Source organism: Typopeltis vanoorti, chromosome 17 (assembly GCF_054136105.1).
Source record: "Typopeltis vanoorti isolate ZY-2024b chromosome 17, IOZ_Tvanoo_1.0, whole genome shotgun sequence".
Lineage (NCBI taxonomy): Eukaryota > Metazoa > Arthropoda > Arachnida > Uropygi > Thelyphonidae > Typopeltis > Typopeltis vanoorti.
Window position 1 is genome coordinate 102,077,009 of NC_143565.1, and position 12,785 is coordinate 102,089,793.

The 12,785-nt window shown below is 37.5% G+C and overlaps 1 protein-coding gene across 4 annotated transcripts in view; it reads left to right on the forward strand.

The window, feature by feature from the left end:
* Positions 1 to 259: 259 nt before the first annotated feature.
* The window catches only part of LOC150097705 (zinc finger FYVE domain-containing protein 1-like), a 184,496-nt gene continuing 171,970 nt past the window's right edge, over positions 260 to 12,785 (forward strand). For 3 of the 4 annotated variants that reach the window (XM_090407405.1, XM_090407407.1, XM_090407408.1), the window contains exon 1: positions 260 to 410. The gene's annotated coding sequence lies outside the window, so the exon portion shown is untranslated. Of the gene's footprint in view, positions 411 to 827; positions 910 to 12,785 lie in introns of those variants that run through there. The other variant, XM_090407406.1, reaches the window with a different exon arrangement.

Consider the following 12,785-nt stretch of genomic DNA (forward strand, 5'->3'; position numbering starts at 1 on the left):
ATCACAATTTAAAATTAATTTCGATAATTTATATATATATATATATATATATATATATATATATATATATATATATATATATATATATATATATATATATATATATATATATGATGTATGACGAAGACTAAGTAATTTTCTTTATCTTTCCCTTCTCTCTCCGACATCGGGGAAAAATAAACTGAAAGAGAGGGAATTCACTGACTGTAGGGATACTACTGACTACACTGGCAACATTGCTGGAAGCATTAATTTAACACACACGGAAAGTTTTTAAACCGCCGTGTTATACTTTGTTGTCATCTGATAATGAGTCATTATCTGTGATGAGATATCTGTAAAATAAAACAGATTGGTAGGGGTAAAAAGTGCCAGAAGAATGAATTAGCCTAGGTGAAATATAAAAAAAAGTACGTGTATTATGTTATATAGATTATCAAAGATGTATGTTTTGCATCTCTGTTCAGTATGATGTGGTGTAATTGTTTATATGTTGCTCGCTAAAAAATTTGTACTGTATATATATATATATATATATATATATACATATACATACATATATACAGTACAAATTTTATATATATATATATATATATATAAAGTGTGTATATATATATATATACACACATACATACATACTGCTTTTCTTCAGTAAATTTGATAGTCACATTACCATTAAAAGTAGGCATGTTTTTTTTTTTGCAGAATACTTCGTAACTGAGACTTCTGTTAACTTTGCAGATAGAATAATTGTTTAGCCAAATGTGAAGATCCTTTCAGATCCTCCAAACATTGCTTCTTTAGCAGAATGCTTGAGAAACAGTACTTGAGACTGAACACACCACGCTTGTATTCAGATGATGCAACTTTTTCAGATGACCCTTTTTTGTGTCTACGTTCGTTATATTAGTAAGTAGCAAATTTACTCGTTGGGAAGGAATGTAAATTATTATTATTATATTGACACTTTCCTGGAATCCTTGACTGATTAATCGTGAGAGGTCCGCTACCATTAATACTAACCGTCACTTGCAAAATACTTGTCACGTTTTGCTTTCAACTCGTTCATCGACAATGCACATTTTACTTGACAGGAGAATGATATTATATTGATTTCATCCGTAGTTTACCTATGCTTGAATAAACAGATGTTTGCAAGTGAAATATCTTCACGAGGCAAACTTGTATAAAGAGAAAGTTGGTTACACATTACATCGTATCGAGTTGTTTGATATGAAATCAAATGTCCCCAGGGGTGTCGAGAACCAACGCTGTGGTCGGGAAAAAAGCTCTTAGCAGGCCCCCAAATTAGAAATTACGGGCCCCCTAGGAATTTGGGATAGGGGATTCTTACCCTCCTTTCTCGATGGACTCGAGTGCCCTTAGTATCCAAGCAGCCTAAGATATTCTAACAAACTATCTCATGTGGGTCAACCGAATTTTTTTTGTCTTGGTAAAGTTTGTTTGAAATAAGATGAAAGCATGAATCCAATGAAAACTGGTTATGCTAGACTTGTTGATTATTCTTGTGTTGAAAATTGATTATTACTTTATATATATTGTAATAATGGAATTAATTTTTAATCACGTAGGAAATGAAATATTCTAAAAGTACTCCACTAATGTGTTTGTATTTGTATGTGTATGTATGTATGTATGTATATACATACACATGTTAGAATTAATTACTTTAATTTCCCAATGTTTTGATCCTTATATTAAGGTCATCATCTGGAGTATACACGTTTTTATACAGAGACAAGCTATATTACATTTCAGACAGGATGCCAAAGAGACAATGATTTAATCAACCGTTATTCTACTGGCCTGACCTCTAGTGGAGGAAAAAACTACATCAAAGCTATATTCTATTTATACTATTTATAACATCATCAGAGAACAAATTCATATAGATAGTTTTATTCCACAAAAGTGGTGTCCTAATTTAACATGAGTGTTGTTATATTAGGGTTAAGTTCCTTGATTACTTACAGTCCTATTTTGCTTGTGTAGCTCAGTGCTAAACTGCCCAAAGAAAGAGCATCGTAGTTCGATTCTAGTCTCTGACTAGAGGGATATTTTCTAAGCCTTTTTTGACCAGTTCCCAAGTTAATCGATCTCTGGCATGGGCAATCAGGTTTTTTCTCCTGGAAACTCAAGAAAATCGACCATAGAACCCACCCTATTTGAGACATTAAAAATATTATGTTAGGGATCACGAGATGGCTGCACTTGTTGAGCTGCAGGCCACTTAAATTAGTGATAGTTTTGGGTCAGCTATCTCTGATTGGCTACCAGTGGAGATTGAACTGCCCACTCAATCTCCAAAAGTTAGATTAGGGCTAAAACAGCCTCGCCTGCTCCCTGTAAGGGAATAAAAGGTGTTAGCTGATTTCCCCCCCTCCTATTTATAATTACCTCTTAGACAAAAAGGTTATGTGGGATTTTTAGACCATATTCTTGGATTTTTAGACCATCATTAAGATTAGGGTGGTTGAAAAGAATTTCACAGGCCTCCTTAAATTTATGTTCATATCACGTTTTGGTGTGATATAACCAACAGGTGCCTTTCCAGTCAATTCTATGTAGAGTATTCAGGGCATGATCAGAAAGGCCATATGTACCATAGTTATTACATTTAATGTGCTGTTTATGTTCCTTTTTTCAGGTAGTTTTGTAATATTTGTGTAAGTCTGGTAATAAAGGTGGAATGTTCTCATGTTTTGCACTATACTCAATGTCAAAAGGCCACATTCAGCTAAATTGACAGACTTCCAACATAGAATGGTAGTTGGCTGTCACATCAGTGGGCTTTCTGTGACATTGCTACCCATCTCAGAATACTAAAATCCACCATTGTTTATATCATTTATAGATGAAAAGTTGATGATGCTACCACAGCAGGAAAATGCCCTGGGAGGCCACTGATACTCACTGACTGAGATTGACGGGATCTGTCTTAGAATGTTCGAGCATCATGCATGTCGTCAGCAGCAGACCTCTAAATCAGCCTGGAAAATGCTCCAGGGACATCTGTCAGCACTAGAACTATCCACAGAAAGTTACATGCTTTAAGTAACCATGGCAGAGCTGCCGAAAACAAGCCACACATCCTCTCTCCCATCATAATGCCAAACGATGTTTGGACTGGTGTCTTTCATGTTCCTAGACTGTAGATGATTGGAAAAGGGCTCTGTGGAGTAACAAATCATATTTCCAAGTGCTTCACTTTGATAGTCATGTTTAGATCTGGCAATTACCTAGGAAATGGTTCCAGCAGGGCTCCATCATTCCAACTGTAAAGTTTGGTGGAGGCTCGTTAATGGTATGGGGGTGTTTCAGTTGGACAGACCTTCGTCCATTGGTGGATGTGCCCGAAACCATGATGTTTGATGGTATCCTGGACAACTTCATGCTTCCGACGCTATAGAAGTACTTTGGCAGTGATCCTTGCGTGTTTAAATACAACAGTGCTCCATTGCCATACTGCACTGTATTACTGTATTTCCACAAAACAATGTTGAAGTGTTGGATTGGCTGGCTCAGAATCCAAACTTCAATCCCATTGAACATCTTTGGGACAAATTAAAAAGCTGAATTCACTTGAGACCTCAGCAGCCATCATCAGCAATGGAGTTAGTTTTGCACGAGGAATGAAAGAATATTTCTGTCGATTTATCAGAAATTGGTTGAAAGCATGCCCCAAAGGGTAGTTGCTGTCATTCAATCCAGTAGAGGTCCCACTCGATACTAGAAGTGTAATTAAAACACTTTTTTTTTGGACCACCACAACTGGGTGTCCAAATACTTCTGTCAGTTAATAGTGTGTTATTATTATTATTATTACGAGCAACTCAAGGGAATCCTTAGACTCATCGAGGGAGGCCCCAAATCATGTTCATCACAACTATTCGACATTCACACAGTATCTATCATACCTTGCCTTAAACTCATTCACTGTCACAGCACCCACTACAGACTTTGGCAGCTTATTCCATTCATTCAGCACTCTAAAAGTAAAGAACCCAGCTCTAACACCCTTACTAACCACACTCTTGCCCAGCTTCCATGGATGTCCCCTAGTCCTCCCACCACCAGCCCTGTTCTCAAAAATATCTTCTGAATTAATTTTATAGAAATCCTTCGGTAATTTGAAAGTCTCAATCATATCTCCCCTCCTCCGCTTATCAACCAATTTCTGCAACCCCCAAATCTTTAACCTGTTCTCATAAGGTTCATTCCACAGACCTGCTATCATCTTGGTCACTCGCCTCTGGATCCTCTCAACCTCCTCCCCATCAAGAAGAAACCTAGGTGACCAAATCTGAGTACAGTAGTTGAGATGGGATCTTATCAAGGCTCGATACAGAGGAACAATAACATGCTTGTCTCTGCTCGTCAAAGTATTCTTCAGCAACCAAATGATTTGATGAGCTCATTTGGCCACTTTTGCAATGTGCCCCTAAACTTTAACTCTTTATCCACCAACACTCCTAAATCTCTTGCCTCATCAGTTTCCTGGAGTACAGTTCCACCAATGTAGTAAACTGCTGCTAATCTTTTCACCCCAAAATGTATAACCCTACATTTTGCCACATTAAATTGACATCCATTCTCTTTATCCCAGACCTCCAATCTATCCAAATCATCCTGCAAAATTTTGACATCATCTGCATTCACAATTGTAGATGATGTCAAATGAACTGTTCCTCTCAGATCCTTTCCTGTATCATTAATGAACAAATTAAACAGCAGTGGTCCAAAGAACAGATCATTGTGGCACACCACTAGTCACAGGCCGTCTTTTGGACTCTACTCCTGAATAAACCATTCTCTGATATCTCTCCGTCAACCACTCTCCTATCCATCTCACCAACCCTATATCCATCCCCATATGCTGCAATTTACTGATTAGAATTCCGTGATATCCCCTGTCAAAGGCCTTAGCAAGGTCCAGTAGAATCACTGTAAACCCATTAACCTTATCCAGTTCAGCCGTCACTGTGTTATAATACATTAACAAGTTACTGAGGCATGACCTACCCTTCACAAAACCATGCTGTCCGATACAGTATCCCATTTTCATCTATCTAATCTTGCATTTTCCTCTTGATTATTTTCTCCAAGACCTTGATAACGATTCCTGTTATCAAGGTCTTGGAGTATCAAGGTAATTTTCAACAGCAGCCTTGGAACCACCTTTATGCAGCGGAACTATTTTCCCCCCTCTTTCCACCTCCTTGGGACTGACCCAGACCCGAGGCTCAAATTAAAAAAATGGTCAAGGGCACTGACAATTCTTTAGCCGCTTCACATATGAAACGAGCTGGTATACCATCCAATCCCACAGATGTATTGACATTGAGGTTCTGTAATAGACTATTTACCTCTATTTCATTCATCACAATTCCAGTATAAGCTGTTGGTTCTTCCATTCCTGCAATGTCACCACCTGGATGATATACTCTTGCAAAGTGCTTGCCCAATAATTCCACTATATTGATTGATTTGGTTACCTCCCTACCCTCAGCATTTTTTAAAATCATTCTGCCATGAACATTTTTCCTTTTACTTGCAGCATATTGAAAAAACTGTTTGGGATGCTCTTTGGCCTGCATGGCCAATATTCTTTCATAATCTGCTTTTGCTTTTCTTACTACCCTTGTTACCTTTCTGGCCTGAGCTTTATACTGTTCCTGCACCTGCTAGTCACCTTTCTCCTTAAATTCCCTCCACAATTGTTTCTTTTTTGCAGCTCAAGCTTAATAGTGTTATTCATCCATTTAAACCCTACTTGATTTATTATTCGTACTCTTGGTATACAGTCAACCATTGCCTCTTGCAAAGTGCATGTGTGTTGTGTGTGTGTATATATGAAAGGTTTCTTAACATTTGACAAATAGCTGTCATCAGACCTCTATGCAAAAACCTATTGCAGGTGGCATTCCTCTGTCTATATACCTGCCTGGATTCAGCAGCCATTGGTGTATTTACCACCAATCCAGAAAATTTATCCATCACTTCATAAATAAGTTCCATGATGTTCTGCTTCTTGTTTGCATCTTTTGCATCTTTTTTTTTTGTTCCATAAGGAACACATTTGGTGCCATCCCCAGAACCATTAATTTCAAGGAGTGCATTGTTTATTTACTTTTCATTCCATGAAACAATTCAGTTATGCAATGTAATACTTTAATAATGTGTCTCATTTTCCTCCTGTTTACATTAATAGTAACCATGTTTCTTAAGCCTAAGTAATTAATCAGTATTTCATTATCCTTCTCCATTCTATCACTGAAGAGATGCTTAGAATTATTTAATAACTTATTTCCAAAATTATGGCATCAGTTAACAACTGAATATCTTATGCACAATTTATACTTTTAAACACTTTTTATTTTTTTTTAGTCTACTTTGGTGTATTTATATGAAGTTAATGTAAACTTTTTCTGTGGAGCTATCAGAGAGAATCGTATATCCTGTACTCCTCTTGATGGTATCAGGAATATGATACTGGTGATAATTTTAGAGGCTCCATAGCTCACTCAGCATAGACAAAGCCCTTTGGTTGGAAAGACCTGGGTTTGAATCCTGTCTAGGACTCGAACCTTTATTAGGACTTTACAGCTAGAATTGAATTAATTGGTGTCTCATATGGAGGTGGTGTTTTTTTCTCTCCCAGAAACTCAGGTTTTTCATCCCTCAGAACAGGCAAACTGGTTAGTAGAACATGTGAAATTTATAGGCAAGAATACTTAAATTATGGTTATCATTGAATCACGTATCATATCATAAAATTATGAATATTATAAATCCTCGAATTACAGTTAATAGATCCAAAGATACTGAGCGCTTAACTGCTCACGACCTTCCAAGTGATCATTAAGTGCCTGTTAGAATCAGAACCGCTGATTTTAACAGGCACTTAATTTTTATTTTTTCATGCTTTTGGTAATCTGATCACATCCCATTTAATTTTTTCAGTTTCTCTCAATAGCTCTTTTAATCAAGTTTCACTCTGTAGAAATCTGTATTTGTGACAATCAATATTCTTCCATTGCAGTTGGTTACTCTCGTTGTTTGTGCTGTCATCATCTTTCTTATCACGTATAGATTTAGAAATGTTTAAGTGTGAATCTTAGTTTTGACAACATGGATTTATCTTATTCGGATAATTAAAATGACTCTTGTGTATTGTCTTTATGCTTTGTACAACAATGCTTTATACAGCATTTTTGCTATTTTATCCCACTTATCCTCTGAGTGACTTTCACAACTGTTCTAGTACCATGGTTTCTCAAGCTTATTTCCTCTTATGGATGAGATTACTGTTTTATACATATATATATATATATATATAAAACAAAAAACATCCATATATACATATAGTACGCCCACAGATCCTAGACTCTTTGACACTTCTGCACATGTCAGCAGAAGGAGCATCCATTCCGATAATAGGGTAATCAATCCGTATTGTGGGATGAGTTATTTATTATTACACGTCAGAAAATTAACTTCTCTTTTATGATCATTGTGGTTTTTAAAGTAGTAACTATTTTGCTTGTATAACAGTTGGAAAATTTTATGTATAAAGCACGTGATTTTGCATGTTGGCGACCAATTTGTACATCCTTCATTTCTTTCTCCCCTTCAGCATGAATCGATTATTCTTGGCAAGTGCCAAGTGAAGCTCTTGAAAGTGTGGGTGTACTATACATATATACACTGTTGTCTAAAACCGAAGGATGAATACTATTTCTAAAAATTACAACCTCAAATTCAGATGAATAATGTGACAATTTTATAACTGATAATTTCAAGTAGAAAATGGATACACGTTCAGATTTTCAGATCGTGCACAAAGGGGTCTTATGGTAGCACTCAACAGGATAAAAGGCAAAAGATTGTGCTAAGCGAATTGTGTTTGAAATGTCTCAAAGACATCATCTAGATGATTTCACATGGAGACGAATGATTAGAAAGCTTGAAGAAGGTTTCAGAATCTGTTATTGTCAGACAGTTTGGAATCTCACGTAGCATTATATTCAGGCTCTAGGCAATGAAATGTGTTCCAGACATTTGATAAGAGGTCCCCCTCATTCTACTATGGAGCATGAAGACAGATTTTTGGTTATAACAGCAAAATATAATCGATGCACCATGGTAAGTCAGCTTCATTCAAGCACAGGTATGCGAATACCTCAACAAACTGTAGCAAGACGTCTGTGGCAAGTAGACATATACACCTGAAGGCATGCAGTCTGTGTCCCTTTATCCATAGCTCATTTAATGATAAGTCATTTTAGTCTTTCCTCTGATTATAGATGACACATCTGATGTGAAAGTGGCACTGCTTACCATTGTGAGAATATTCTTGAAAGAGATAGACAGTGGTGCTGGGATCATGGTGTGAGGAGGCATTATGCTTAGTGGATCCATTGAGCTACAAGTGCTTGAAAATGCGACTCTGACTGGTGAAAATATTGTGACAAAGTTCTTTAACATCATAGACATATACACCTAAAGTAGATGTATATGTCATGTATATGGCAAGTAGACATATACACCTGAAGGCATGCAGTCTGCATCCCTTTATCCATAGCTCATTTAACGATAAGTCATTTTAGTCTTTCCTCTGATTCTAGATGACACATCTGATGTGAAAGTGGTACTGCTTATGATTGTGAGAATATTCTTGAAAGAGATAGACAGTGGTGCTGAGGTTCATGGTGTGAGGAGGCATTATGCTTGATGAATCCATTGAGCTACAAGTGCTTGAAAAAGCTACTCTGACTGGGGAAAATATTGCGACAAAGTTCTTCAACATCATGTTTAATTGTTCCACGGTGCTGGGTGAAGAATTCATTTTTATGGATAACTGCCACACCACATCGTACACGAGCAGTGGAGATACTTCTGGAGACCAAGGATACTAATCAAATTGAGCGGCCAGCACACTTCCCAGATCTCAATCCCATAGAACATGTTTGGGACGCAATAGGGAGACATTGCTGCTCGAAATTCTCCTTGGGCCAGTTTGCTTCAATAACTTTTAAATCACTTGGTGCTAATCATAGTATGACATTGTGAGAGCTGCATTGTAGTTTAGGGTGGATATATTCCGTAGTGAAATTTCTCTCTGCATAGTTTCTTTGTAAGCACTATATATTAATTCCTTAACTTTATCCTTAGGAATTTGTAACATTTTGCCAGAAATGGATTGCAATTTAATTTGTATATATATTTATATATATAAATAATTTATAACACATTTTTTGTGTAATATAATTTATTATTATGCTGGCAATAAATTTATGTCCACATTTGGCTGTAGTTATGAAAATATTTTTCATATATAGGTAAAAAAAGTAGTTCATCCTTAGCTTTTAGGCACCAGTGTATATATGGATGGGATTTCTGTTACGCACGCACGCGCGCGCACACACACACACACACACACACATAATATATATATATGTGCACACAAGACCTATATAGTATGTTAGCGCTGTGTGGGCAAGGAGTAAGAAAAAAAGGAGGAATCTGTTTACTTTGCCAGTTTAATAGAGCATTGTCCACATGGAAGTATCTGTAGAATAAGCATAAGGCAGAAACTGGATATCTGGGGGGGGGGGGGGAATTGAAGTGGATCCAAGTGAGAGAGAGGGATCATTAATTAACCAGATTTCTCTCCTTTGGATAGTGTTGAGCAATCTTAGAGTGGATTTTGGTGCACCAACCCAAATATGTGAGCAATATTTCATGATTGGGGAGATTTGGATGTATGTAGAGTTAGCAGCTGTAAAGATATGAAGTAGCATCTTGAGCAGAAAAGTACACAGTCTTTTGGGCAGCTAATGTGTTGATGTTTTGGTTGAGATGTGTTTGTGCCAGGAAAGTTTAGAAATGTAGCAGGCCAAAGAGGGAAATCTGATTGTGTTTGGATATCAGGTTATTATTAAAGGTTAGGGAAAGGGATGTAGGGTTTTTCTTGTGAGAGATCAGTCAGGGCTGAGTTTTGGGGCATTGAAGTGTACATAGTTGTTGGCCCCATGGAAGTGTAACTAGGAGATTGGAGTTTGTGATATTAGTCCTGGTGGATCTTGAGAGTTCGAACAATTGGACACTACAAGATTTGTCAAATGAAAAGGAATACAGTGTATTGTCATCTGTGAAACTATAGATAGGATGTGAAGTTTATGAGAGTAGGTTATTTATATACAGAATGAAGAGAGTGGGTGAGAGTACAGAACCCTGTGGTACTCCAGCATAGTTAGGGAAATCTGAGGAGAGGAGATCATCCACCATGACTCATAGTGGCCAGAGAGAAAGTTGGAGATCCATTTGCAGAGAGTGGAAGGTAGCCCATAAAATGGTGGTTTGCTAGTGGGTCCCTGTGCAAAATCTGATCAAATGCTTTTGAGATGTCAAGAGTGACTATGCAAGTTTCTTCAAGTTTTTTCATGGTTTCAGTCTAGAGGTGGATGGTGAAGATCAGAAGTGAGAGAAATTGGACAGTAATTTATTTGCTGACTTTTATCCCCTTTCTTTGGAATCTGCTGAATGTGGGCCTGTTTCCATGCAGTAGGGTAAATGTCAGTTGTGTAGAATAGATTGAAAGGTGATACAGAATTGGGATTAGTTGTGTGAACAAATTTTTATTACAATCGGTGGAATTCCATCAGGGCCAGATGCCTTGTTTATGTTCAGGTTATTCTTCAGATTTCTTTCTGCTGAAAGACTAATGGTGATATGGAGTAAGTGGTTCTTAGTAAGTTTTGGGAGGTGAACTTTGCCCAAGTCATCAATGCTGGAAGAGAAGAATGATGCCAGTAAGTTGGCCTTGTCTTATGATACCAAAGTTTGGACAGGAAGCAATTTTACAGCATTTGGTCCTTTTGAAGTCTTCTTTTATAGCTGTTGCAAGCTGTGATATATGCAGAGTGAGTAGCTATTTTAGAATTTTGGTCTTGTGCTACTTGTGATATGCTGAGTTTTTTTTCTTATACTGTGTTGTCACACTTTTTCAAGAATCAGGCCTTGGATGGTTGTTGAGGATTTTGAATACAATGAAGGATACATGAAAAGAGAATTAATAGAAGTAGATTTGGTGCATTTGCAGTTGCACAGTAAAGGGGTGCTGAGTAGTTGCAGCTCTTATATTAATAGGTACATCAGAAAGTGGAGGAATAATGGCTGTTAATTCATTGGAGCAGTGACCATGGATCATGGAAGTACTTGTAGAATAAACACAGTGCTGAAAACACTGTGAAGTGAATCTTTAAGAGAGGGATCATCTATGAGCCTACTTGCATCTGGATGGCATCCCCACCCCAAACATGTGAGCAGTATTCTAAATGTGGGATTTGTTTAGAATACTCTCCTTATAGCTTCCTTAGCATTCAAGTTTCTTGAATGCTAAGGAGGCTATTGATGTGATGTGTTCATGTCTGGAAAGGCTGGAAGTAAACATTAGGCCAAGGAAAGAGATCTGATCCTGTCTTGTGATTTGTGTATTGCTGAGGTTAAAGGTAGGTGAGCTGCGATCTGTTTTGCACGAGAAAAGGTAAGACTGTGTTTTGGTGGCATTGGATATGACATGGTTATCCTTGCCCCATTGGAGGATAGTGTGTAGATCAATGTTTAAGGCATTAGTTGTAGATGATCTTATAGCCTGGGTTGTTAGAGTACTTCATGTTCATGAAATGAGTAGGATGAATGGAGAGTACTATTGTCAGAAAAGCTGTGAATGGTTATTGTGAGTAGGTCATTTATGTACAGGAGAAAGAGAGTAGGTGATAGGACAGAGCTTTGAGGCACGCCAGCATTGGTGATGAAGCTGAAAGAGAGCAGACCATTTACCATGACTTGCCAGAGAGATAGATGCTGAATTACAGAGGGAAGCAGGAAGAACAAATGCAGCAATTTGTTTAGCATTGTTGTAATGCCAAGTGGGAAGATCTCCTTGGCTTTTACTTCTCCTTTCCATAGTATTTGATTCTGAATTCCAGAAACTACTATTTTTGGTCTTCAAATCGAAATACAGAAGTTTTGTTGGAATGGAGCTTATAAAAATCCCCATGGCTTGGATTAACATATCTAAGCCATGGTTTTCCAGAAGCTGTCGGGGCAGTCCCCCCCCCAAAAAAAGCTTCATTCCTGGTATTTATTCTCTAAATATTTTGCATCTCATTTTGACCAATTCTCCTTCTAGATACATTGTAGAGGTCATGTCTTCTCTTGGCAACTCAGACCACAGTCTTCTACAAGTCTTCTCTCAGAGAATGCTCTTCCTCAAACCATGCCTAACCTTGCATCCTCTGGCACTACAACTGTCCAATTAGGATGACCTCTGGCATTTCTTCTACTTCTTTCTTGGTCTGACTATTTCTTCCACTCATTCAACCCTAACATTTGCTCCAAACAAGTCACAGAAATTGTCCTCACTGGCATGAAGGCCTTCATTCAAACCAAAACTTTTATCTGCTTTCCAAGTCATGGTTCAACAGAAAGTGTATCAAAGCAGTAGAGGAAAAAAAAAAAAAAATTCAGCTTATTGTAGGTGACTCACATCAAGATCTTCAGCTTCATACTCTGTCTATACTAAAGCTAGTAGCATATGCAAAACATTCATCAGTAAATCCAAATTAGACTTTATAAAGGCCAACAGCAAAAAAAGTGCCTACTATCCAAATGAAAGCCATGCCCTCTTCTTGCTAAGGCCATTGGATGCAGCTTCTGCTCGCCAGCTATTCTGCCTCTCTCATCCTGATGGTACCACT